The sequence below is a fragment of the Buteo buteo genome, chromosome 12 (assembly GCF_964188355.1).
Source record: "Buteo buteo chromosome 12, bButBut1.hap1.1, whole genome shotgun sequence".
Classification (NCBI taxonomy): Eukaryota; Metazoa; Chordata; class Aves; order Accipitriformes; family Accipitridae; genus Buteo; species Buteo buteo.
Genome location: NC_134182.1, coordinates 8,602,523 through 8,628,482, shown reverse-complemented (window position 1 = coordinate 8,628,482; position 25,960 = coordinate 8,602,523). Strand labels below are relative to the sequence as shown.

At 41.1% G+C, this 25,960-nt stretch overlaps 1 long non-coding RNA gene across 1 annotated transcript in view; it reads right to left on the bottom strand.

Moving 5' to 3' along the window:
- Positions 1 to 6,656: 6,656 nt before the first annotated feature.
- LOC142037566 (uncharacterized) overlaps positions 6,657 to 25,960 on the bottom strand; it is a 178,921-nt gene continuing 159,617 nt past the window's right edge. The window contains exon 3 of the long non-coding RNA XR_012652405.1: positions 6,657 to 6,765. This is a non-coding gene — a long non-coding RNA (uncharacterized LOC142037566). The remainder of the gene's footprint in view (positions 6,766 to 25,960) is intronic.

The window sequence follows — 25,960 nt, the reverse complement described above, 5'->3', positions numbered from 1 at the left end:
CTGAATTTTGGAGGTAGTTCTTTCCAGAACAGGAAGATGACACTACGGATTTCAAAAGGGCCTAGATGACTTAGGGACACGGTTACCTTTGATTGCTTCCCTGAATTAGAGGTTTTAAGACTCTCATGCAAGCTGTGATCGATGACTCCCTTCCAGCCGGCATACATCTTGGAAAAGGGGTGGGAAGAGACAACCTCTCCCGCAATTAGTCAAATCATCACAAAGTCTATCTGTTTTCCTCATTTGATAGCAGTCTGTTCGGTTCACCTCTGAGGTTTGCATCGTCATTTGAAGTTGGATTGAGCCTATTAACCTCTTAACTACTTCTGGCCCTACCTGGCAGAACTGCATGCTACACTGATTTCGGTGGAATGCCAGTAAAATGTTGGCAATGGAACAGATGTGTTGGGACCCAACAGAGAAGTGGTTAGCCGCATGTATGTTGTTCAGTGCAGCAGCCTGAAAGCTCATATTGTGAGAAGCACTTTTCACCATGTATAAAGTCTGACACATATTTCAAAGGAAAGCTTTTAATTACAGTTGGCAGGTCTGCCCCCGCAGCTGAAAAGTGACTTAATTTTTGACCCCAGCAGCAGAGGAGTCTGTAAATCAGGCTGCCATTGCAGTACTAACTCAAATGAACAGCGGTGGCTTTATTGCCTGCACAGGACTCCTACGTGGGCTGAGTGTGATGCACCAAAATGCCTGTTGGGCTATGGACTATAAGATATGTGGCTTGATACAAGTCACCTTGTGCCTCAGTTTCCTCATTTGCAGAATAGGAGAAACAGTACATCCATTTTTATAAAATGCTGTTGGACGTAGGGGTGAAAACCGCTCCCCTAGCTATTAATTACAGTGTATTCTGATGATGGGGGCCACAGACATGTCCTAACTGTAAAGCTAGGTCCAGATTTGTGTTTAGACTGTCTCTGAGTTTAGAAGTGTTTCAACTCTAGGTTTTAGTTCAGCCCAGTAATGTTGCAGCCAGAATTAAAACTGGGTCTGGGTTACCCAAAACATGGGAAGTTTGGAGAAGAAGAATTCTATTCAGGATGTCATTGCTGTGGGAGAAGGGACAACTGCTTTGCAACATAGCAACCCTCCAGCCCAAGTCAGGTTTGTACCACACCTAGCCCTAATTGCTGTGTTGCTCAGAAAATCGTGTTTTCATTCAGTTTGGCACCTCTCCGCACTTCATATTTAGGCTCTAGCAAACTCAGTAAGAACCAGAGATCTGATGAATAGCACCATGCTAATGAGAACTCAGGCCCTTTTTTTCAGACATAAAGGGAAACCCAACTTTTGGATTATTTCACTAAAGTAAACTGAAATGGAACTTTTGGAATTTCAGCTTCCCCCCCCCCCCCTCTTTTTGGGGGTTTTGCTTTCTATCTCTGTCTTGTTCAGAGCACCACCTTTTTCTCTAATAAAATCAGAAGAATGAGTGCTGAAAAACTGAACTGCTGAAGTAAGAAAATGTTCAGTTAGGAGAAAAAACCTGAGAAATAACTTCTGAGAAAACTGCAGGTGCCAGCACCTTTGGAAGCAAGCTCTTTTTTAAGGTGTCCATCTCAACAAGCCAGAAAGTTCAGAGATTTTAGACAAGCCATCCACAAACTGACAGACAGCTTGCTAAATCTAGGTTATGGTGTGCAAGGGGTCTAGGAACCCACCCTGCCCTGGAGCCTGCACCAAGGACACCCTGTCCATACCCAAGGAGCTTTACACCTTGAGTCTGTGTTTTGTGGAAGAAGAGAGGTGAGGACTGACGCTGTCTGCCTGCCGCTGCAGTTGTCACATTTGAGGCAGTCCAGCTAGTCCAGCCCTTTCCTGAGGCACAGCCTGCTGCAGGGAAGCCTCCTGGCAGTGTGGATGCTCCTGGCCAAGGGATGTGCTGAATTTGGAGTCCCTGGGGCTGCTGCCTGCAGAGCTGTGAGTGGTACCTCATGGCCACGAGTGCTGATGTCCAGGTCAAGAGTACTACAGTCCTGGATTGGGAAGGGCTGGGGGTAGTTTTAGTTTCTCCACCCTTTTCTTCCTTCTCTTTTCCAAACCTGTCTGTCAGTCTCTCTCCAGAGATCAGGAGACCAAGGAGTATTGTCCATCCATGCTATGTCTTGACTTGTAATTCATACATAGCAGGGGGCAAACAGGTACTGGACCCCTTCTCTTGCCCTCCCACAGACCATTTATTTTAGATGAAAGGAGGGATGTAATGTGGTAAATACAGGGGGACAGACCTGGCAAAAAAATAAGAGCCGGCTGACAGAGAAGGGGAAGAAAAATTCCTCCTAGTGGTCATCACGGTAGGCCAGCATTGTTTCGTTAGTATCTCAGGAAGGAAGTAGCAATGCAAAGAGCAAGACAAGCTGTCCAGCTGTGACACCTGGACTCCACACTCATTTTCACCAGTGATTAGATGAGAAAGTGAGCTTTCAGGCTACTGCCAAGTATCTTTCAAACCACTGTTCCTCCAAGACAGAAAGACCAGCTTTGCAAAAAGCCTGCTGAATGATTTTGCACTCTGACAGTGGTGTCTGTGTCCTTCTGTGTGCTGCACTATGTATATACACATATTCCTCAGACACAGGTTTCCATAAATAACCCCCTGTCAGCGTTCCACTTAAAATGATGAGTTTGCACAACGAGCACCTTAGCTCACAACTGTGCAGAGCAGGGTGGCTAGCTTACACATGCTTGCTGCAGCTAGGCACTCAGAGCAAGATGGATTACAGCGGGTATTTACTCTGAGGCTGGTTTGTTTCTTCTCTTTTGGCTTTTCCCAGAACCACCATGACAGTAGGCACCATCTGGTCCTGATGGACTTTAAAAGGTGCCAGGAAGGAGCTGGCGAGACAGTGTGATTTGGCTGCTAATGGCAAAGAAGTGCCTAAACCTACAGACAGTTTTAAAATCAGTAGCCTGTGCAGATCTTTGGGCACTAACATAAAATTTTTTCATGCACGTGCAAAAAAAATTTATTTCATAGCTGAGGTGCCAGCAGATGATGCTGAAGGTGCTGCAGCATCACTGTCTCTGTAGGAGCAGTGGGTTTCTGTGCCAGATGGGGATCCCAGCTCCCTTGCCCAGGGCAGAGGGGCTCTGAGCTGCCAACAGGCATCACTGGGAGCCCTTTGGGGCAGAAACTTTGCTTTTCTTCCCTCTGCGTGTGGTGCTTCTCAATGACTAGGCCCAGTTAAATAGCCTCTCAGTAGAAACTAGAGGTCATTCCTACTTACTGCTTCCATGAATACTATATGCAGGACCTGGAGGACATTATCATAAATATTTGTGATAGATGCTACACAGTGACAGCACATTAATTTTGTTAATGAAAATCTGTGAGTCCATGTGAGAAAGAAAAAATCTTTTCAGTTTGGAGAGTCCAACTCTGCATGGTCCAGTTTTATTGCCATAATCACACTTTCACTGAATTAATTCCATGGTTTCCAAATGTGCTAATACCCAAATAAATGATCTAAACCAAACTGAACCACTTATACCTTGCTGGAGCTTTTTTGCAACATCTGACACCCCAAAAAATCCCCGCTGAAAGATTCCAGTAAAAAAATTCCAGCAAAACAAGAAATAAAGGTCACTGTGGACAGCAGCCTTTTAAATTGCTGCACTAACTATTACTGTTGTGATGAACATCCTAGATAAGGTGTGGGTACTAAAAATACACCAGAGTTCCGTGAATAGCTGTACAGCATGTAAATGATTAAGGAGAGAAGCTACATTTAATAACTTGTTTATTATAACAAATCCAGTATGACTTCATGCTAAAAAGTTGGGTGGGTGTAATTCTTCTCTAGCTGAATACTCTGAAGTTTATATGAGAAGCTGAGATTTTTGGGTTTCAGCTTTCATCATTCCACAAGCAATTGTAGCTATGCACTGACACCACTAGGACAATAACAATGATTTAATGTGATAGTAATAGCAATATAGTCAAAGCTTCGTCAAAATTTCCATTTTAAACTTTGTTTATTTAGAAATAATATTTCAACCAGTTAAAACTGCGTCAAGCACAAACTTGGCATTTGTGGTCAGTCTGGATGCCTGGATGTAATTACTTTCTTTTATACAAAAAAAAAAGTTACTTGATTTTACTTGATTTTTTCATTATTTTCAAAAGCATTTTTTTCTTTGTTGTTGTTGTTGCTGCCATTGTCCAGATGAAAGAAGTCTAATATCTTAAACAACAAGGTTTTGCAACCACGCTGTCCATAAAGAAAACAAATTGCTTTTGGCATTAAAAACAGATGAGCAATTTAGGCCTGCACGAAGCTGATCCTGTGGCCTGGAGATCAATGGGAGCTTTGTTATCTGCACCACTAGATGCGAGAGCAACCCTGTGCTGGGGGAGATGTGGGAGCTGAGCTCCCAGTACACATCCTGATCCATGTGTCACTCCCAGGGGCTGGGGCTGGGAGCACCATTCACAAAACTGCCAGCCAGAAAGGAAGAGGAACTCCCCAGCACTGGGCAATGATTTTGCCTGCACGTTGGTACCGCACCCCTAAACTCAACACCCAGCAGATTCAGGTGTGGAAAGCATTCCTGCTGCTCTTCCTGGGCCTGTCAAAGAAAAGATAATCCCAAACACAGGGTGCAAGCTTGGAGGTGGCTTGGCTATAAGAGGATTAATTCTAATTCTGAATCAGAATTTGCTGAGTTTTTGGAAAAGTTCAGAATTGGCCCAACTTTTCGAGCATATATCCATGATATCTTCCAGGACAGGAAGAAGAGCAAAACCTTACATTAAAATGAAGCCAAGACTGAGAACATGTATCCATAGTCAAAAGATAAAAAGCCCAACATGGTCATATAATTGCCCTAAATCAAGCATTGTAAACCCCAGTCAAGGCTGCACTCGCAGCAAATCCAAATGCATTAAGGGAAAAAAAGAAGGGCAAAACCACCCAGGCAACACTAATCCTCTCCTGAAATCAAGTCAGACTGCTATTTCAGAGTTTATGACCTTAAATGAGAATGAATTGATTTTTAAGAGTGTCATTGTTTTTTAAATTGCCCCTCCTTTTTCCCTTTCTGTGTGCCTGGACTTCAGGGAGGAATTAAGACTCTTTGGGTGTCTTGAAAGTATTTACTACTTCTGAAGCATAACTTTAATTTTGATTTACCAGAGTTTAAAAAGTCAGTTTGGAGATGATTGCAACAACTGTGTAAGGAAATGTACAAACTTTGAGCTCAGATGACTCATTTTTATGCTTGATTTGTGATTTAGCAGCATATTAAAGTGTTGATGCTTCTAAATACAACCGAAATATTTTCTTTTCATAAGGCTGTTTAATATATAACAAAACGCCATAGAAACAAGTGGGAAGCTTGCCTCATTGATTTTAATGGGAATTTGTTTCCCAAGAAGAATTTGCTGGTTCAGTATTTTCCTAGTTGTGCAAAAACAATTTGCATGGAAAATAGATTTGACTGACTTGGGCTTTTGATGCTGCAGAAAGAGTGAAAAACATATTTTTGGTGCAGCCCTTCTTGAGGGGCTTTGAAAAGTCAGCAGTCCTTTGCCATGATGACTGCAGCGTTTGCAGAGTTGACAGCATTTGCAAAAGCAGGCAAGCTCCTCATATACCATCATGGGACATATAGCAGGAGTCATGTTTTCAGGAGGAACTAAGCCTGCCCTTTCTCACACAGCTGGTTAGCCCAGGGCTGCAGGACTCTGGCTGCGAGGACTTGGGCATGGGCATGGGCAGGGAGAGCTGAAACACGTTTCCATCCACCTCAGCCCCTGCTTGGCCATACACATCAGGCGTGCAGCCAGGTGGGTCCTGAGGCATCGGAAGGACCATTTCCCTCCCTCACTTCAGACCAGGCTGGTGCACGCCTGTTCCAACAGTGCTCTAAGACTTGGGATTGGGGATGAAATACTGACAGAAGCTGCTGAAGACTTTTCAGGGCTTCCAAGGCCAAATTTTCATAGGGAGAGAATAAAATCGTTCGTCAGCATGACATTGCAAAATATTGTGTAATGCTCTTTAGAAATAATCCTCCCCTCGGCCCTGAATGATGTGGTTACTGATGTGTTTGGTGATAATCGCATCTTTCTGTGGACAGCTCTGGCAACAGCCACACTGCTGCCTCTTCTAACCAGTACGTCAGGCCCCATCCTGCTGATTTCGTGGACTTACTGCTTCCGTCATCTCCCTTTCCCCTCCTGCCTCCCCAGATAGAAACACGACCGTGACTGTGTCCCGCAACTACAACACATCTACAGCTTTTCTGGTGCCAACTGGCAGCAGCTTCCTCCTCAATTTGTACTTACTCATCCTTTAGCTGAGTAAGGATCTCAGGCAAACATTGAAGCCCAGAGGAAGCAGCCTTCCTTGGACACCAGCCATCTCGGTCTCCTTGTCACCACGCTGGCATCACCCCTCGCCTCTCGCTCGAGTGGGAGCCCCAGGGCTGCTCCTGCCCATTGCAGCCCCAATCCAGACATGTACCTGTGCACACTCAGGATGTCAGCATGGTCCCCTCCATCAGCTTTGGGGACAAACTCACCAAGTGGAGCGATGCTCCTGCCTGCGGAGCTCCGCTTCCCATCCGCTGGTATGGCTGACAGCACCACTCCCAATTTCCAAGGGGCTGTGCTTTTAAGCAACTCTTCCTTTCATTGTAGCACCTTTTATTTCATTTAAGACTTAGGAAATGACACTGGCGTGGTAGATGGTGGGCAGAAGCAGAACAGATGGGCAGAACTTCATAACCTTTGGACTTCTTTCAGATCTGCAAGTTGATGAAAAACCCAGGGGAGCTTTTCAGGTATTGTTTTCATACTCTGTGTAGCTGGAAAAGTGAAATTCTTCTGAATGAGCAAGATGAGGAAAATACTTAGCTCTGACGATGCTGGGAAAACTCTGGGGTTATTTTTGTCCACACATATAATTTTTGGCCAGAAAAAAAAAAAAAAAGAAGCCCTGAGTGTTCTGAGTATGTGAGTTTCTTATCTTCTATTAGAAAACATAAGCACTGGCAGGAGAAAGCAGACTTTCTTCATTAGGTGCCAGAATATTTAACATAGGTTCCTCAATATTGGAAAAAGTAGTCAGAAGAAAAACAAGAAAAGTCATTATCTGTTTTTTTCCCCTTTTAATAACCTTTTCAGTAGCACAATGCATTCAAAGCTAGGCACATTCCCCTCAGTGCAATATGGTCTCAAGACATGATTTAGATGGAAAATTTAAGTAAGATTAATGCAATTTATTATCCGCCAGGATATCCCTACAAACCACACTGCTTGGCTGAATTTTTGATTCTCAATCTAATATTTCAGATGAGATTTCCAGACGGGTGTCTTATTCCTCTATTAGTTTAGTGAGGGTGATATAGAGTTTGTAAAACAGGAGAGGTTAAGCTAGTTTTAACACTTGATTAATCATTTAAATTACTTTGTTACTGTTTGAATCCATTGACTTTTGTTTACCAAGCAACTCCCTGAAACCCAAAGCCAACAAAAACGGCAGGCAGCTTTCCAAGTTGTTAATTTATTCAATGAGTTCTTCAAAGGAGTTCTAAAAGGGGAAAAAAGGAGCAAATTTATAGTTGCATTGAAAGGGTAGAGCAATTCTTGTTCATTGCTTGCTAAAAATGTCTAGGTTTTTATGACTCAGAAAAAAAGCCAATATTCAAATATGCTGGCCAGCTCCTGGAGACATACATTTTTTAAGCAAATCAAACAAGTACTTAATAGAGCCTGACTGCGTGTTCATGCAAATACTGATTGAAATAAAATCAACTCGTGTGACAAGCCACACTTTTCTCTGCTTTTTATGTGCAACTGTGACTTCATCTGAAGTAAGATTCTGTTCCCCCGAAGGAAAATGTGAGCACTTCCAGCGGGAGCAGGATCAGGCCCGTAGGAAGTCAAGTCAAGAGCACAAGGACAAAGCTTTTTCAAAAGCAAGTATGAATGGGTGATTAAATAGCCCCCTTCAGTTACACAATGTACATGTGTACAGTTTGCAATTGTCCACTGGGGAAAGGAAAAAAAAAATCCCAAGCCCTAAATCATGAAAAAAAGGCTGGCTTTCTATTCTGCATATTACAAAGTCCGAGTTTGGTAAATTGATTACAATTTCTTTACAGAGACCTATCAGGAATAAACCACTAAGTCTTAGACATAAATTTGAATTCCAGAGTCTCCAGCTAACCCAGCTCATAAATGAATTCCTAAATGCTGACTGTGCCAGAAGACCCAGCACTGCAAAACCACTTGGCAGAAGCCATTAGTTTCAATGAGATGAACTGCTCTATTTAGCTCCCATTCAAAACTTTACAGAAATGCCAGATTTCCATAAACACAGGTTTCCTTGAATTTCCAGGGCTTTGATTAACTGGTAGATGAGGGTGTCTTACAAATATAGATTTGTATGCAGAGTTCAGCTCAGAAAGCATGAGAGACTGGAAACGGACTATAGGCTTTTCTTTCTTTCTTACTTTTTCTCTTCCTGACCTAACAGAAAGCAGGAAAGCCCCTTTAGAATATTTTGGAGCTGAGGCTTTAATAATTAATAATTATTCTGTGGTTTAACACTGTTGTAGATCATTTTCCTGTCATTTATATCACTGTGTGTTAAGCTTTTTATGACAGATTCATATCCTTCAGCTTTTATAGTATGGTTTTAAAGTCTTGAAGCAATGAAAGACTAAAAGAGAAAGACACCCCCCTCCTTTTTTTTTCTCTTAAAAAAAAAATATTAATTTGTGGAATCTGTCAAAGGCAAAGGCTACCTCTTTTGTCAAGGGATAAAATTTTAATTTTGCTATTTCTTCTTCTACTTACCTGCACTTTTCATGACCCACCCATCAGTCAATCATGTTGAGACCAGCAATGCTTTTTGATACATTTGAAAAATTTATGGTCATGCTGGTTAGGTGAGGAGGAGTTTTGGGGTTTTTTTGTGCATTCTAGGTTTTGGGCCAGGTTATGGACCAATGCCTTTTATGGCCTGGATGTAGCAGCACTACAGATGAGAAGATCAAGTCTCTCTCTCTCTACCTCCCCCTCTCTCATTTTTTCCTTCCACCAGCAAATGTTCCTAAAAAACACATAACTTCTATACTACTATGGTGATCATCATAAATCTATGAATAAATGGCATTGCTAGTGAGAGTGCAAGAACTGCACAGATAATAACATGCAACTATGGTTTATTAACCTTAAACCCTCTTAAATCAGTCATAGAACCATAGCAGCCAAGAAAACTATTGTGGTCAAACGCCATGAACTCTAGCTTGCTTTTAACACTAGGAATATTTCCCCTCTTCTCCAGCTTTTCTACAATATCTCTGTTCCCAACCAGAGTTTTTATAATAAAAATTATAGTTTATGTACATGTTTTTTGGTTAGGCTCTGAGAGTCTGATTCAGCATTATTTTTTTTTTCACTTTTTTAAAAAAAAATGTTGGCTGTGTGGGTGCTGAGCCACGGAGCCTGTGTGTGGCCCCGCGGCTTGGCGCCCGCACAGTGGAGTCCTGCTACAGCTGGCAAAAACTGCTGGGATTTCATAGCTGTAAAGCACTACGTTAGGCCTTTGGCATTACCCCACCCTTCCTGAGCACTGCCTTTGAATAAGCCCGTATCCTTTGGCCATCTATGGATTACGGGCTTTCCAGTGTATTCTGTTCGGCCAACGAATGAAAAAGGTTACTGAAGCCTGTACGTGCAGAAATAAACGTGGTCTTGCTTTTCATTGAGAATTCCCCTTGTTTACCATTGGCTTTTCCTATGGGACTTGGTAACAAGAAGCTGAGTTTGGGTATAAGTGATTGACGGGCATTGTTGTGTTGACGGAGGTGAATTCAGCCAGTGAGGAGACTACTGCCACTGGAAAATGTAACCAAAGCAAGCACAGTGAAATCAATGCAAATCAGAAGGGAAAACTAAAGAGCATGAAATTAACCAAACTATGAAGAAAATGTTAAGATGTTGAAGACCTAAAAGGAACTGAGTCCAGCCCTCAAACTTAGGTAACAACGAATGATATTGCTGAAAATGAGAGCTGTAATGTGAGGATTTCAGGAACTCCAGAAATGAGCTGAGAACTTTGATCTCAAATATGATGGAAATGTAATGTTTATAGAGCACTTAGAGACATGACACATATTGGCGTACAAAATCCATGTCTCAAATATTCAGACTTCAGGTCGGGATAAACATCATATTGAGTATAAACTTTAATTTGACTATTTAAACTATACAGTCCTATTTACCAAAGAATAACTGGTGAAATAGGAAAAAAACCCTAAACCCCAAATCCCAAACATAATTTACTGCTGTTGTACTATTTCTCCTTACAGAAAATGTAACAGGAAGAAACCACTGAAACATAGTTTAGGTCTGAAGAACCATGTTTCTTGAGTATCTGTAAATCTATGAACATCCTGCTGCTTTGACTGGTTTCTGTGAGCCCTAAAGCCCCAGCTTTGGTGAAAGGCCACACACAGATCACAGACCGTGTGGGAGAAACCTTGATCTCTCACTTGGCACGGCGCAGAGGCTGTCTATGCATTTGGGAGTCAGTGTCTGAAACTCAGCAGCAAACCTTGTCTTTCGTAAGAGAAATGGACCATCTTTTCTTCTTCTAAAACACAATCAAAGCAAGTGTCCTGCGCTTATAGTCAATGGGCCAGTGTGCAGAGCACTCAAACAAACTAGGGGACCTCCACCTGAGTGCTCTGCTCACCTGGGTAAGACACAAACCTGTGCCTCCAGCAGACCCTGAGAGCAACCTCAGCAAAGATGCTGAGGTTTGTTTTAACAGTGGGAGAGTGGGAGTTCAAGAGTTAGGCTGATCTAGGGGCCAAAGAGCCAGGGCATGTGAGGGGAAAGTCTAATCCCCACTCTGAGAGCTGGCTACATGTTTTCCAGTTTCACTTATACTGCACTGCTACAGGCATGCTTATGAGCATTATCAATCCTTTATTAGTTGGCCAGATTACCCTCTGCATCGTGGAAGCAATAAGTCTTGAGATGGTCTTTGGAGGAGTTTGAGAAAAGGAGTAACTCGTGTTCTCCACTAAGCAGAAACATGTGGGATACCTTCATCACACTATATAGCGTATCATCTATACCACCCACAAGTAGCATAGATACTGCAAGCACAGAGTAGCTTTAATTTGCTTGACAGGGATTTTGTGTCTCTCCAGGGTTAGGATGATTATGGGAGGCTTGCACAGAGTGGAGGGAGTGGAGAATAAGAGAAAGGCAGAATTGGCCATGTATAATTTATTCTTATTGTGCAAGTGCACCAAACCTGGTTGCGTCGCCTATGTTATGGGCAGGTATACAAGCACAGAGGCACACACACATACACGCAGAGATGCACACCTATCAGTGGGGTATTTGTTTGAGATGGAGCCTTGGGATCCAGCTCACTCTTTAAGAGAGGGGCAGGGAGGTTTTCACATGTGGAGCACACTAAAGAAAAAGTCCTTCAGTAAAATTCACACACAAATTGATGCATTTAGAAAAGGTTCCTAATGAAAAAAAGAAGAAAAAAAAAAAGACAACCATCATTATCAATTTTTCTTGCCCATTTGAGTATGTGAGGAACTCTGCCAAGAATTTTTATTTCAGATAATGGATTCCAAGCCTCTATTATCAGTGTGGAGGAATTAATACCCTCTGTTCATATTTTTGCCAAGACCAAATGTGGAAAATGTTCAAACCACACCTGTTTCGGTTCTACAACACATATACTTCTGCTTGCCAGCTCTCTAGCTGATAAAATTAGTTAGGGGATTTCTGATCCTTTTTTTTTTTCTATTTTGTTTTCTTTTCAAGGCAGTTACAGGATAGCAGTAGCAAGGGTATGTGGTTAGCTCATAGGGATGTGAGAGGGAAAGCAGAAACACTTTAAATCTCCAGCAGCAGTTACACAGAAGAAAATTTGGCTCTAATATTGAATGCTAGCTAGTGTGAGGGTGCCATGGCTGTGCCGTGGGCATCAGCGAGGGGATGTGAGGTTACGCTGCTGAACCAAGTGGGTTTGCTCAATTCTTCTTTGAGGTATTTTCTGATGGGGCTCAGCACAGCACCTGAGACTGTCCATGTTGTAAAGTAGGAGAGAGAAGGAGTTTTTTTGAAAGAAAGGGTCTTAATCAGTTTAATGCTCAGTGGAAGAGACTGCGAGGTTGATGACAAATGGTGGTATGTCATTCAGATGCTTAAGGGAAACTGATGCTTTTGGATATGTAACAGCAGTATTCATTTCAGTGTCCTCCTTCCTCCTCAGGAATGCAAACCTGAATTTAAAAATTACCCTGTTATTATACCCCCAGGCCCTTGTATCAGTCAAGTGGAGAATCACCCTGTTAGCACCTTGGACGGCTGCTCAATACTTGGCCAACTAGCCAGCCAGTGACCTTTCATGCTTCTAGTGATCGAGTAAAATCTCCCTGGTCACTGGATTTGAGCAAACTGTGTTGCGTCACATAACAACCAGGACTTGTTTTGTCCTCCCCCTAAACATTTATATAAAAAGTGCCCTCTGTCTAAAATTTAAGCTACAAAGCAAGATTTTTATACAGCTACTTTTTCAGTGATGTGTAATTATTTTCACCTTCTTTCCACAGATTTTCTGCTTTTAGCTTGAAATAACAAAATCTGGTTAAAGATGCACTGAAATGCACATCAAGGATGTATATTAACTCATGAATTAAATTTCATCTGTATTACGCTAACATCATAGATTACAAAGCCAGTATTTCTGCTCCAGAAATGATGAATAAAAATAGTTGTGGAAAAATAAATAACTTTCTTGGGAAAAATTGTTTTTATTTTTGAAATTGCTGTCTGTTTTGCTACTCGATGTCTGGTGGAAATACTCAGCTTTCACTTTAGTTTATACTCATATCATTCTCACTAGGTTTCACAACGGTGATGTGGTTTACCTTCTCCTATAGGAGGGACCTTTTACAATCTTAAAATAGAATACAAGGTGCCTTTTGCTATCCTCCCTGAAAAAAACTTTTCATTTTGTTTGCATTGTAATTAATGATAAAAATCATGAAAGAAGCTCATAATTCACAGGTTATGCAAAACTGTAAACAGAGATCTACTTCAAGGTGTTTTGTGAAAAAAGTATGTTAAACTGAGAAACACCAGTGGAAAACTAGGGAGCATGAGTACAATGGTATTAAAATGGCAAGGGAGACATATCTTTGCAGAATGGTTTTCAAATGTTATTGGCGTTTGAATTTGGGAAGTTCAGATTTAAGGAAGAACAGCTCTAAGTCAAACCCAAACCAATTTCCGTTCTTTAATGTTTATTCCTCAAACTAACAGGTCTTTTCCTGTTTTTATCTGAGAAACTGAATCCCAGTGTCTCATCAATGTCTCCCCAACATAGTTAATTTGGAAATATCCAAAGGAGAGTTAATTGCCATTGTAGACTAACGAGTTTGAGGCTGGGTGAGTGATATTGTTTGCAGATATTTAATAGACTGTATACACATCTGGGCAGTTCTTTTTCCTGAAACACAAAGATTTCTGCAGTCAGCCATTTCTCCTGCCTAATCAAAAGAGGAGTTTAGAGCACATAGCCTCCCTGTGCATGTTGTATGATGATGACTGCTTTTGGGGCCCTGATGCTTAGTTGGCTCTCTACACCATACAGTACATCACATGCTGTATTATATTGTGTAATTTTTGAAAGTCTGAATTTGTGTAGTAGTAGTCAAAAGCCTTAAAATGTCTGTTACATTTATGCAGCCACTTTTATCAAGCAAGTTTATAATCTCGCCAGAGGATGAAATTAGATCTGTCCAAGGAGACTGATTGTTCATAAAACAATGTTGACTAGCATTATTTCTTTTCCAGTCCTTTACTTCTTCTTTGATTATATCTTGTGTCAGTTTTATTCCTGGTTCTGCAATTGGAAACCCACAATAACAGTGCTATAATGTTTCACAAATCTGCTCATGGTCAGCTCTCCTGTTGATTCAAACTGTGAGCATTTAGCTTTTTTATCTTCCCCTTTTTTTCTTTTTTTTTTCCTTCCCCCAAATAGGCAGAAACCATTTAAGTTATCCATGTAATTTAGGAGCCCTGTTAAAAAATGCATGTAGAACCAAAGCAGGATCCTGTGTGCTGGCATACAGAGCTGGGTTATGGCAGCTTAACAATTTACCACCCACTCCTTGACAAGCTGTCTATGCTTGACGTCTGTGCATTGTGACTGTGATGGGGCTATCCTGAGGTTAGAGTTACACCACATGAACTCTCAGCTCAAGCATTGAAAGGTGGTTATAGTGCTTTGGCTGAGGAGTGGCAACTTCTTATGGTGTTACCATGACATTGTGTTGCATCCCCAACAAGGAGTCACTTATAAAAATGGGGCACAGGCTCCTAAGTCCCTTAGGTCCGTTAAAATTGTATCCACTGTCTCTTTCAACAATCCAAACACACACACGCATGCACATGCATACATCCTCGTTTCCATTGACGATCAGTCAGACTGTACAGCATGAAGCTCTGCTAGCCTCCTGTACTCAACAGGTACATCTACAGCCCAGCAAAGCATGCACTAGACTGACTGCACAAACAGATGGTTTCCAGAGCTCTTCTGCATATGCACCATGTTTACCAGAACTGTGAAAAATCACAGTGGTACTTTTTTTCCTGTTTTCCTTCTTTCCCAGCTATTTATGCAAAGAACATTTTGAAAAACATACAGAAAACAATTCTTTCCTGGCAAAAATTGGATTTTTTTTTTTTAATTTTTTTTATTTGCTATTGGTTCAGGAATGCTTTTGCACTTAACACCTCCATGAACTTTTTTTGTGACAGACTATCTCATCTGGAAGGTCCATTCAGAGGTGGCTGGCTGGCGTGCCAAATGCAGGCTCCAAACGCTATCTTCCCCAGGTTCTAAATTACCTTTCCTGATAGGCTGAGCTAAATCTGGGGAGGTGTTTGGATTAAGCTTGAACGGTACAGTCAGATCCCAGCCATTCCCTCTTCCGGACACCCAATAGCCCTGTGAATATTCCAAACTGATAATGTCAGTCTTGAAAGGGAGTTGGTCTGAGAAAGCACTTTTCACTGTATTTTTCCTGACCGTAGATCAAATGTGGATGTTCTAGGGGAAGAATAAAGAGCAGAGATCCATGTGGAAAGCCAGGGTTGTGGATGCGCTCACCCCACAGCTGCCAGTGGTATGCTTGCCTGCTAGGATAGGATAACACATCAGCGGTCACTTGAGCGCAGTCTTTGGCACTTCATACACAACTTGTTATGACTTCCAAGGGGCACCTCATGGCCCAAGTTGCAGCACACAGGGGTCCAGCAATACACCAGCAGATCTTGTTCCTTGGAGAGGATGGGCTGGCAGCGGTTGTGGGCAGGGGGAGACAGGGAAGGGAAGAGTTAGCCCGCTCTAGCAATGGTAGGAGGGTTGGATAATGCTTTAGCTTTTCTCTAATTGGTTAGAGGAGTAAAGGTGGCTGATTTCAGAGACAATGATATTTGGCCTTCCTTGTCTAAAGGGCATTCCCCCATTAAGGGGGAATTGTGTTGGACTTGACAAGAAACTCCACAATGAAAATGAAGAGTGCAGGGATCTCAAATTTCAGTCGTCTCTGGTCTGTGGGTGCATTAACCTGTCTGCACATAAACCATGTCACAATGTATTGTGAGTATCATGACATGCTCAAGAAAACTGCATCACGGGGATACAGAAACAGACACTGTGGGTGAGAACCAAGGTTCCTTCAGCTCCTTGATAATGGCCAGTTACAGATGTCTAAGGAAGAGTGTCAGCACATGTAGCACTGTGTCTACATGGGGGTTCTCCCCCACCACCAGTGATCCCAGACCAGGCTCTCCCTGAGTCCGCTATGGTATCCTCCTGTGAGCCAGAGCCACTAAACCCTACTGGGCTCCCTCTAGCCTCACTTACTCGTAAGGTGTGGTGCAATGCTGGTTGAGCTCAGCCAGGATACCTCCAGCTTCACAAGCTCTGGCAGCGTCCTGGTGAGGGGACCCAGCTGCCTGCCCCTTGTACTACCCCTGCTCTCTGTTTCAGCCCACGAAATCAGCACTGCTGTCCTTCCCCTCCCTTTGCTTCCCATTGCTGAGCACAGCATGGCACAACAACAGCCTCAGGCCAAACCTTGTGCCGGTTACCTTGCCCTTGGGCAGCGAGTCATGAAGACATCACCAGAACCCAGCTTGCCTTGGTGGGAAGAGATGTGATCGTTGCCCCTGAAACAACAGCCCATCACCAGCTACCTGGGTATTTGCCCTAATTATCTTTGCAAAAAGGAGACAGTTTTGCTTTTATTCCTTGTGGTTTGTGCTCTGTTTTTGTTTCACTAGTGTTTCATGCTCTGATATAGATGTATTTCTCCGGAAAAGCTCCTGTGCATCAGGATTTCTGTTTTCATTTATGACCTTAAGGGAAAACATCTGTTGCTGTTGCTCCCTTACCATTTGTCTTCAGCTTTTCTTGTAACTGTTGTTTTACTTGTGATATTGTTCTTTTTGTATCCTCACTATCTTTCTGCACTGTATCTCCCTGCCTCTGTGATAGGTCACATGCTGGTGTCAGTGTTTCCAGGACAAAGTCTCATTCTTTATTTTTAGGAGGTGTTTAAGCTAGTGTCTTGTCTGTTACTGCTCTTTGGGATTTTAATGTTCTATTCACTTGTTCCAGAGTAATTTTTCCCATGTGAAATAGTCCCAGAGAGATAATCTGCCTCAAAATTTGAATCTTCTCATCTCTCTCTACAATGGACAATTGCTGGACTTTCTCTGGCTTGGTTTTTATATTTTCTTAGCTGTATTATTGGTGCCTTGGTGCTGTTTGTTGATGGCTGTTGTAGGGAAATATTAAATACAAAACAGAGGCCCAGATTCATCTGATTTACGCTGCTTCTCTAAGTGCTTTGTCACTCTTTTCCAAAGCCAGCGGAGAGAGAAAGAGGACAACTGAGATCTTAAGTGAGTGAAATTGTCCTCACTTCTCTTTTGACTAAACCACCACCAAATTACATAGTGAGACTGTAGTGCAACTGTGCTCCTAACTGAGGCAATTCAGGAAAAGGGTTAGAGTTAGATGGGTAGCAGTCAAACCACAGAGGGAAGATATAACCCTTAACAAGGGTGCCACTGAGGGGCTGATCAGCACAATATCCCAACAGAATCTCTCTTCCATGTTTTATTCCAGTAAAGGAAAAGAAGGGAAATGACAGAGACAGAGAGCATAAAATCACCGTTGTCACCAGACTGAGTCAATCCTGTGTTAGCTTTAAATGGCTCTTTTCTTGAAATTAAGTGGTGAATTCAATCCAATTCCTTGACACCTTAACTGCTACCACTGAGACCTGAACAAACCACGTACACTGAAATATTGCCTGGGCTTTCAGTGACTGATACAGACACTGATTTCTTTCCAAAGTATGTTATGAAGGGCTTAATATAATTAAGCTACAATTGCCAGCCACTCCTGTCAGTGCACGACAAAATCTGATTCCCTTGGAATAAGATTGAAGGTAATCGGAATCTTGTGGGCAAGAAGAATAATGTGGGCAAGCATGGTACTTCTCTATTCCACATAATAAAATACAGTAATTTGGTTTCAGAAATGTAATGCAACCTTTTTAGGTGCACAGGCCTTAGCTGAGTATAAACAAAAAGACATGTTGTTTGCAACAAGCAATATTGATACCGCAGTTGTTTGCAAGACCAAGAGTAATGAAAAGAAGGTCTTCCAAGACAGCTTATCTGCTGGTCTCTGCATATCCCCCATTCTCTTCAGCTTTCTACTGTTCTCTAAAATTAAAAAAGATGCTTGTCCTCTTCTGGTTACAGCATGCTTATACAAGGCTCAATTTACAAACCATGTTATACCTGTCCTACAAGGGGAATTGTCAAGTGTGGCACTGCAGTGGCCTTTCACCTCTGGATGAGTTGTAGGATAAGATTTGGATTTTGGCTTTGAAAATGAGCAAAGGCTTCACATGGGGTTTGAATTCCATCATGCTCAGCTCTCAGGGGCTCTTTTCCTGTGAGATCAAATGCCTTGCAAGGCTGGTCTTTGTGTTATTTCCATCACTAGATGCTGCCTGTGCTCTGCAGGCTCCTTCTAGTTTTGAATTCCACCCAGGAATCAAAGGAAAAGAGTAGATCCAGGTCTAGAAATGCTCATGCCCATCCCTTTCTTCCTAAAGTAATGGGGAGAAAAGAATGACAGATGCTATTGCTGAGACGCAAGCCAGTCTCTGATCCTAGTATATAAAATGTTTCCCAGTAGTCCTAGGGATCTCCCACAGCCTTTATACATGGTGTTTTCAAAATTCAAGCATAAGTTGTGAATGAAAATACTTTTCTGGATTTCCTAGATTCTTAGGGAATGGAAAAAACCCTAGTGTAAATCTTTGACAGCCAATCCTTTTCCCTCTTGTAGTTTTGCAAACTTCCACCTAAGAAGTGGTGCAATAATAATAATAATAAAAAAAAACCCCCAATTTTATCAAAACAAACCTATGAAACTCTTTTAAAGGATTTAAAAATCTTTAAAGGGTAGAGACACCTGCATCCACTCAAAGAGCCCCAGCTGAGTTAAAGACATAGATTCTGTGTTGTGGAAACTCAAGCCAAGTAGTGAAGAATGAAAAAACCCCTCGTTTAATTTCTTGGCTTCTGCAGTCTTATCAGAGTGTTCTGCCCAGCAGAACTGAGCCCTGTGAAAAATGTATATCCCCAAGTTCAAATGTGCAGTGTAAAACAATATCTAAAAGAAGTTAATTCCATTGCTTGTTTCTTAAATAGTTTTCAGTGCGAGAGATGGTTTTATAATCATGTGTCTATGATCAGAGACTTTTGGATAGACACCAAATCAAAACATCAGCAAAGAGAATGGGGTGATGTGGAAAACTGATTTATTCATTCATCGTCAATAAAGTAAGCATGCAGTAGCTGGGTTGTAAATAGCACTGTGGGGAAGATTTATAAGTCTTAACATGGGGAGACAGGTTTATCCCAGTTAAAAGCACATTTTAACTGGAAGAACTCTTCACCATGTTTATAAAATGAGGCCTTGGGTGCAAGATGAAACCTTAGGCCTGTGTGAATTTGAAATGGGCAAAATAAGTCATCTGCAACCACGTTTTTCATCTCTAAAATAGAAAGCTAAAATTGATCTGAAAATGTAAAAAAAATACAGATAAAAATTCTAGGCAAAATAAAACTAGGCCTCAGCAGGAGTACGTACTGTGCTTAAAACTTCCCTTTGCTCCAGATTGCTGTGTTTATAAATCAAAATTATATGTCCAGTGGGGAAAAGGGAAGTAAAACTGTTTCCAAATGAAAAAAGGACAAGTGATTCATTTCTGTTAAAATCATAATTGAAAATACAGAACATCATAGAAATGCTCTTGGTTTACTCTTGTTTTTATTTGTAACATTTGCTTTGTTGCAGATAATATGATCAAGAGACTGAAAAAGAATCCATTTACCACTATAAATCTTTCAACTATTTGAAAAATAATACGCATTGCAGGCTTTCTGCACCCTATAAAGTAGAGCTTCATCTTTACCAGGGATAAATACACTTCCTTCGATTTCCTGATAGAACAGGCCATTCCAGTATTTCACTTATTAAACAAAAAATATCTTTATTGACTGTAGTGTATAAACAACTCTAAAGAAACCCTAGTGAAATCTAATGAGGTATTTCCCTTTGCAGCATGACAAGGTTCAAATATGTGCATATGTGCAGTAAGGAAAATAAAATTGACTCTGACAATCAGATACCCCAGTGAGCTTCTATCTTTGCAACAAATGTGCTTTAAATTCCAATGTGCTTTGACAATCACCATTTATTTCAATGCATCCTCCCTAGACACCAATTCTTTTGGGCCAAATCCCTGTCTCATGGAAGTCAGAGGGAGTTGTGCCATAGGTATCCGTGTTGGAAAGATTTGATCCTAACTATGTTTAAAAGCAATCAGATGGATGCAAAATGAAAGGAAATGAATGCATTTACCCCTTGAAGTTCCAAGGACATGGAAAAAGCGTATAAGTCTGGTATTTTTATTTTGAAACTCTCACAAGCTGACAGAAAGTCAATTGCCCTTTACAACTTAGCAAGACGCCTCTTCAAGACCTTCACAGGCCATTTAGGGGTGCAGACAATTGTCTGTCCTCCAGTGCAAAGAGTCAGATTCTGCTCCCGAGGTATGGCATGCCCTTCTGATAGCAAAATATTGTTCCCAGGAGCTCATCTGTGCTAGAGACTCTCATAGGGTTCTGGCTGGACATAGAATGGAGATACATGGATTCAAAGATGTGCTGCAAATATAGTCCATTGCACCAAGAGGTGCATAAGACTCCTTTATGGATAGAAAAACTTAAAAGCAAGAGGAGGACAGAACTGGTGTGGCATCTCTGGGCTCAAGGAAGACAATCCTAAAAGAGGAGTTCCAGGGTGCATGTGAAAAGAGTTGTTTTGAAATTCAGTCACTTATATGACAGGAGTTATTGATAATTAATGCTAACAAAGAGATAAGGACAATTATATAATCAAGGTTAATTTAAAAAAAAAACACTTTTAACATATGTTGAAAATAAATATAGACTCAGATGTTAAACTCATTTAAGCATTTAAGGTAGATCTCACTGCTCTTCTGAGATGGGTTAGAAGCTATGTACATCAGCAGGCTTGGGTCATGGCGTGAAGATAAAGACTAAGCAAACAGAATAATGCCATGTAACTAGTCACCCTATTACTGTGGGAAGCCGTGTCAGTGAAGGAAAAAGTATCTCCAGCATACCCTCAACTCCCAGTCACTTTGCTCTGCAGGACCAACCCCTCACTTCCTCCATGTGACTTCCATGATGGTCACAGCTCAGCACCACAGGACAAATTTTGGACATTTCCATTCAGTTCAGAGAATAAACAAAATACAAAGTAATTGTGAGGAAACACCGTATATTAGTCACATAATCCTAGAGAAGAGCCAATTTCAAACGAGAAACATTGGATACCTATGAAGACATGAAAAATAGAGAAAAAATGGTTCTTGCCTTTTAATACAGAAACAGGGCTTGAGCAGCACTTGAAATGCAGCGGTTTGCTTTTGATGCCTATTTCATGGTTCTCATAAAATCTGAAGCGATGGTCAAAGTGTCTAGTATCGCTGAGGCGTTAAGACAACATCTAAAAGGAAAAGTGTGACAATAAAGGAGGAAAGTCTCCCTTTCTCAGAAATCGTGCTAGTACCCCAAGCAGCATCTGCAGTGGAGGCCTTATCTAGTTTTGTTTCTATTCCATCTGTTCCTCAAAAGGATTGGTGGCAAGGTGTGACTCCAAGGAAGGTTCGTATTGCTTTTCCAGCTGTTGGTTTTATTCTCTACATTTTAACATGGGCAAAGAGAAGACTGTGTGGCATAGTTCCAATATGCTTTGTAAATACACTTGTCAGGAGCTGTAAAGCTGAATGAGGGCTTCTGCTGTAATTTCTGCAACAGTGCTTTCTCACCCAGCAGAATACCGTGCACTGCACTGTTGGTCCCCTACGCTTATCTCTGACTAGCTGTGTAATTACTACATGCCTGAGAACACTTCCCATTTCCTAGAACTGCTCTAATTAAGAGTAATTTTCTTTTTATAAACCCAAGAATATATCTGGTAAAACTTTCATCAGGTACTACTACCTACTATGGGAACAGGAGCTCACTGGGTGGGGGTTCAGGACTACATCAGTTCCTTGTTGGTGCATGCAAGTTGCTAAAAATCTTTGTGAGTGAGGTCTGGTTACTCAGACTGACTTTTACTGTGTGATTCACAGACAGTAATGAGCGTGTTGTGGATCAGCATGCACTCAGCAAGTGTGACATTAGAGAAGCTTTTCAGAGATAACCAAACAAATACAAATACTTTGGTTTTTCACATACTCAAAGCACAGATGAGGAACTGAGTGACAAAAAAATGGCGTGACTTAGCCAGAGCCATACAGGAAGACTGTCAGTACTGGAAACTGAATGCAAAATTTCCAGCTCCCAGCTAGCTCCTTAATTATTTGATCATCTTCGGCCACAATAGGAAGATTACTGAGAGAGCAGCCATTCCTCAAATAATTGCTGGGACTCTTGAAAGATGATTCCAAGTGCACATAAATACATTATGCAAGTGTCATTTTTTAAAAGACAGGTCATAAACATTGCTTCCTAATCTGTGTTTCCTTGTCTTTGTGTTCAAGTGGCTTAGTGTTGCAAAGGTACTAATACTGCACATCTAAACCTATGAGTTGGCACCCAAACACTCTGGAACACTGACTTAATTTGTTCGGATTGTTCTCTGTAGACAGTAATTCCTGTCCTCAAAAAATTGTGGTTTGTTTTTTATTTATGCATAGCAACCCCCTCCTCCAAGTATCTCATTACTTCTCATCTTCTAGCTTAGTAGACAAACCACTCAAAAAGTGAGAGCTTGTGGTACTTCTCATGAGCTTGGTAGGTGAAGCAGTTAATGTAGACTCCTACCTTAGCCAGCCTTTATGTTATGTGTTACTTTGCATTTCCTTTTTGGTGTTGCCACCATTATTTTTGCTTTGCTTTACCATCATTAGTTATGGTTCTCGAAGGTGAATCCATTCAAAATGTACTCAGTGTGGCTATGTTTAACATTTGTCAGTGTCTACTTCAATAGATTTGAAGTAGATTCAAGTATCATAAAACCAGAATGGATCAGTAGACCATCTAGCCTGACTTTCTGTGCAGCCCAGACTATACAATTTCACTTACTAGGTCAGCGATACCTAAAGTTTTTAAGTTAACTAAATTTTTTTTTGGTAAACTAAACAAAGCCTGGCAGAGGTAGCCTTCTCGTCAACTATCCTACGCTATCAACTTGTCTCTTGCTTTGCCTTTTAGTTTTATAGCTGTCTTTGCAATGAAACAGCAATTAATAAACAATGCACAAAGGCAGGAGAGTATCAGTCAAAAAAGGGTCACTAGCAGTAGGATTGTGATATATGATACTCCTGAAAAAAAGTCAAAGCGATTTGGGAAAAAAATAGTATGATGAATTACAGGAAATAGTAAATTACAGAAAAGTGTATTCTTTGCTACTTTTTCATAAATCCCTTGAAACTATTGTCATGAGATGATGATTAGAAATTTCAGTAACACAGTGGTAGAAACAGTCTGACTTGAGAGACTGTATTTTTGGTTTTGTCTGCAAAACTTCCGTCATTGTGTGAAAAGTGCAAGAAAAAGCACGTATATGAATTAACATTAACCCATGCAAATGATGAATAATTTTATACATTGTTATTTATCTTCAGATAAATTATTTGTAAATTACAAGCCAGATCCATGGAGCTGCACTCATTTAGAGATCAAATCTGGCCTCCTATTTTCATTATAAACCACAATTATAGATAGCTGGGAAAAAATGTGTAAATAATTTACTCTCTTATCATTTCCCTTCAATCTACAAATGTTTCCTTGAACACAGTTTTATTATATAAGTGCTTTTAGATCTTGGCCATCTAAGTACAGTTACCAACCAAGATTTCTACAGTGCTGTCAATCCAATCTCTCTTAATTTACTATGCTTTTAACTACTGTTGTGCCCACTTGTAAATTAACAAAGGTTTAAAGTTCAGCATTTCCTTACATCTACTATACAGAAATTGACTTAAGTAGGTAAGTCCTTAACATGCATTGCTACTGATGTCTTACATGCAAGATTGCTGTGCTTTATCTATTTACATGGCATGAAACCCATTTGCTTCCTTCACAGAGGAGCTCCTATCAGAAAGGTGCCTTCTGGGTGTGAGTAGATTCCTCATTTTCCCTCTGTTTATTTTTGTCCATCAGGATTTTATACAATGCCCACTGAGACTGACAGAAAGACAGCTATTGACTAAATGGGCTTTCTGTCATGCTCCAGGAAAATGAGGAAGGCATATTGATTTTTCGGTTTGCTGTTGAGGCACATTTTGAAATTCTGTGGCTTTGGCTGATACTATAAACTTGGCAGGGGCCTAAACCTACAAAACTAAAATTTAAAATTTGCCACTTCCCCAACTCACTGCTGTTCATTGCTCATACCAGGAGTGCTGTGGTTCTCTGACAGGGCAGCCGTCAGCCACCCGAGGCAGATTTTCAGCTGCTACCATGGCTCCACTGGACCCAACCCACTGCGTGTCTGCCTTACAGCCTCTAACCCCAGTTACATTGCATTCAAGATGATGGGAGCAAGTGTGTGGTCTGTCACAGACAAAAAATAATTTTGACACATTCTCCTTTTGTAAGGGATCTCTGGTATTTCTCACAGAAAGTTTCCAACTAGCTCCTCGCTTCTCCCAAAATGTTTTTCTCCACTGGCTCTGGGTTTTAGTGACGGAGCACATGATGATGTTCACATTAACATTTCCAAATCTAAGTGCCAGTGCTGGGATCCTGGAAGAGGTTAATGGGAATTATGCCCAGAACACCCCCCTCCAGTGAGACATGACCACATAACTTTCATTCCTACAGCAATCTCACCGCAACTCCAGGTGTGTCAGTCGTAGGCAACAAAACCTCAAATCCAGCACTTCACTCAGGCTTATGCTTAACATATAATTATATGAGTGTTCTGATTGCAGCCCCTGCCATAACTCAGGACTCTCATATCACCTGGCATTTTAATTGTGCTGGTGAACTGGGTCCTAATTTCAAAGCCGGGCAACCAAAGAAATTAGAAGTATGGTTTTCACAAATGCTTCAGCTGGCTCCCTTAAAAATGAAGCTACTTGCATGCATGTCTAAATAAGGATTAAGGTAAGTTGCTATAGGCACGCAAATTTGGAGATGTTGGCCTAAATGACTTGGATAAGGAGAAGTGTTTTTTACGTGAGGTGTTAAATAAAACCCTTGAGTTTCAATAAATAAATACAGCTATTTAGGAAGTGGTGACAATGTGCAATCTGCAAAAACGGGAAGCCTAGGAGGTGCTGTGGTAATAATGCAGTTACTTGAAGCACATTTACGATACAAATATCTCTGTGGTTTTTTATTTGCTTCCACTCTTTGAGTCATTCTGAGAAACTTCACAAAGCTGTGCACATTCCAGTTATGGTTGAAGCATGATGCACTCCTCACTGCATACAAAAAGCTTTACTCCAGAGAGCTACAGCGTGGGCTGAGAAGAAGTCTCTTCCAGGCACTGGAAAATGCAGATTTGAAGCACAATGTAATGGAGCACTCTGTTTCATGTGCATAAAAGAAGAAGAAGAAGAAGAAGAAGAAGAAGAAAGGCAAATATTCTTGGCACAAAGAGACAATTAAAAAAATAGGGAAGTAGCTACTCTCAAGACTGAAGCATTTCTGTCATAACATGTGCTGCTAAAGTCACCAAAATGTTGTGGTGATGGTGTGGCTTTGTCCTAGCTGGGGAGAGGCTGTTTTGATAGTAGCATTCTGAATATTTATTACAAAATCATAAACACAGCTGAATCCCTCAGAGGGTTTACCTGAACCAAAATTAGTTCATGAAACAACAGTTCAAAACAATTTTGCATGCCCTTATTTTAAAATCAAGGAATGGATCCAATTAAATTAGTTTCCAGAAGCTAGAGTACGGTAGCACTGGAGTAGGGTTCATTTTGCCTAGATGATTTAAAGACAAGAGAAAAACAGATCCAAATATCTTCAAATAAAGCAAAACACCAAAACAACCATGGTTTAATTTATATTGCTTAAAGAAAGTTGATTACTTATTCTTTGCTCTCGATGCACTGTGAAGCAGTTATCTAGTGATCAGGATTGCTAGATTATAGATCCAGATCTGCCGCTGTGATCTGCATAAAATCAGCTGCCAAATGCTTCCTAATGCCTCAGTTTACTCACTCAGAAAAAAGTAAATAGCTAGAAATTTACCCAAGAATCTTGAATGAAATATTTAGAATGAGTAGAGACACTCAT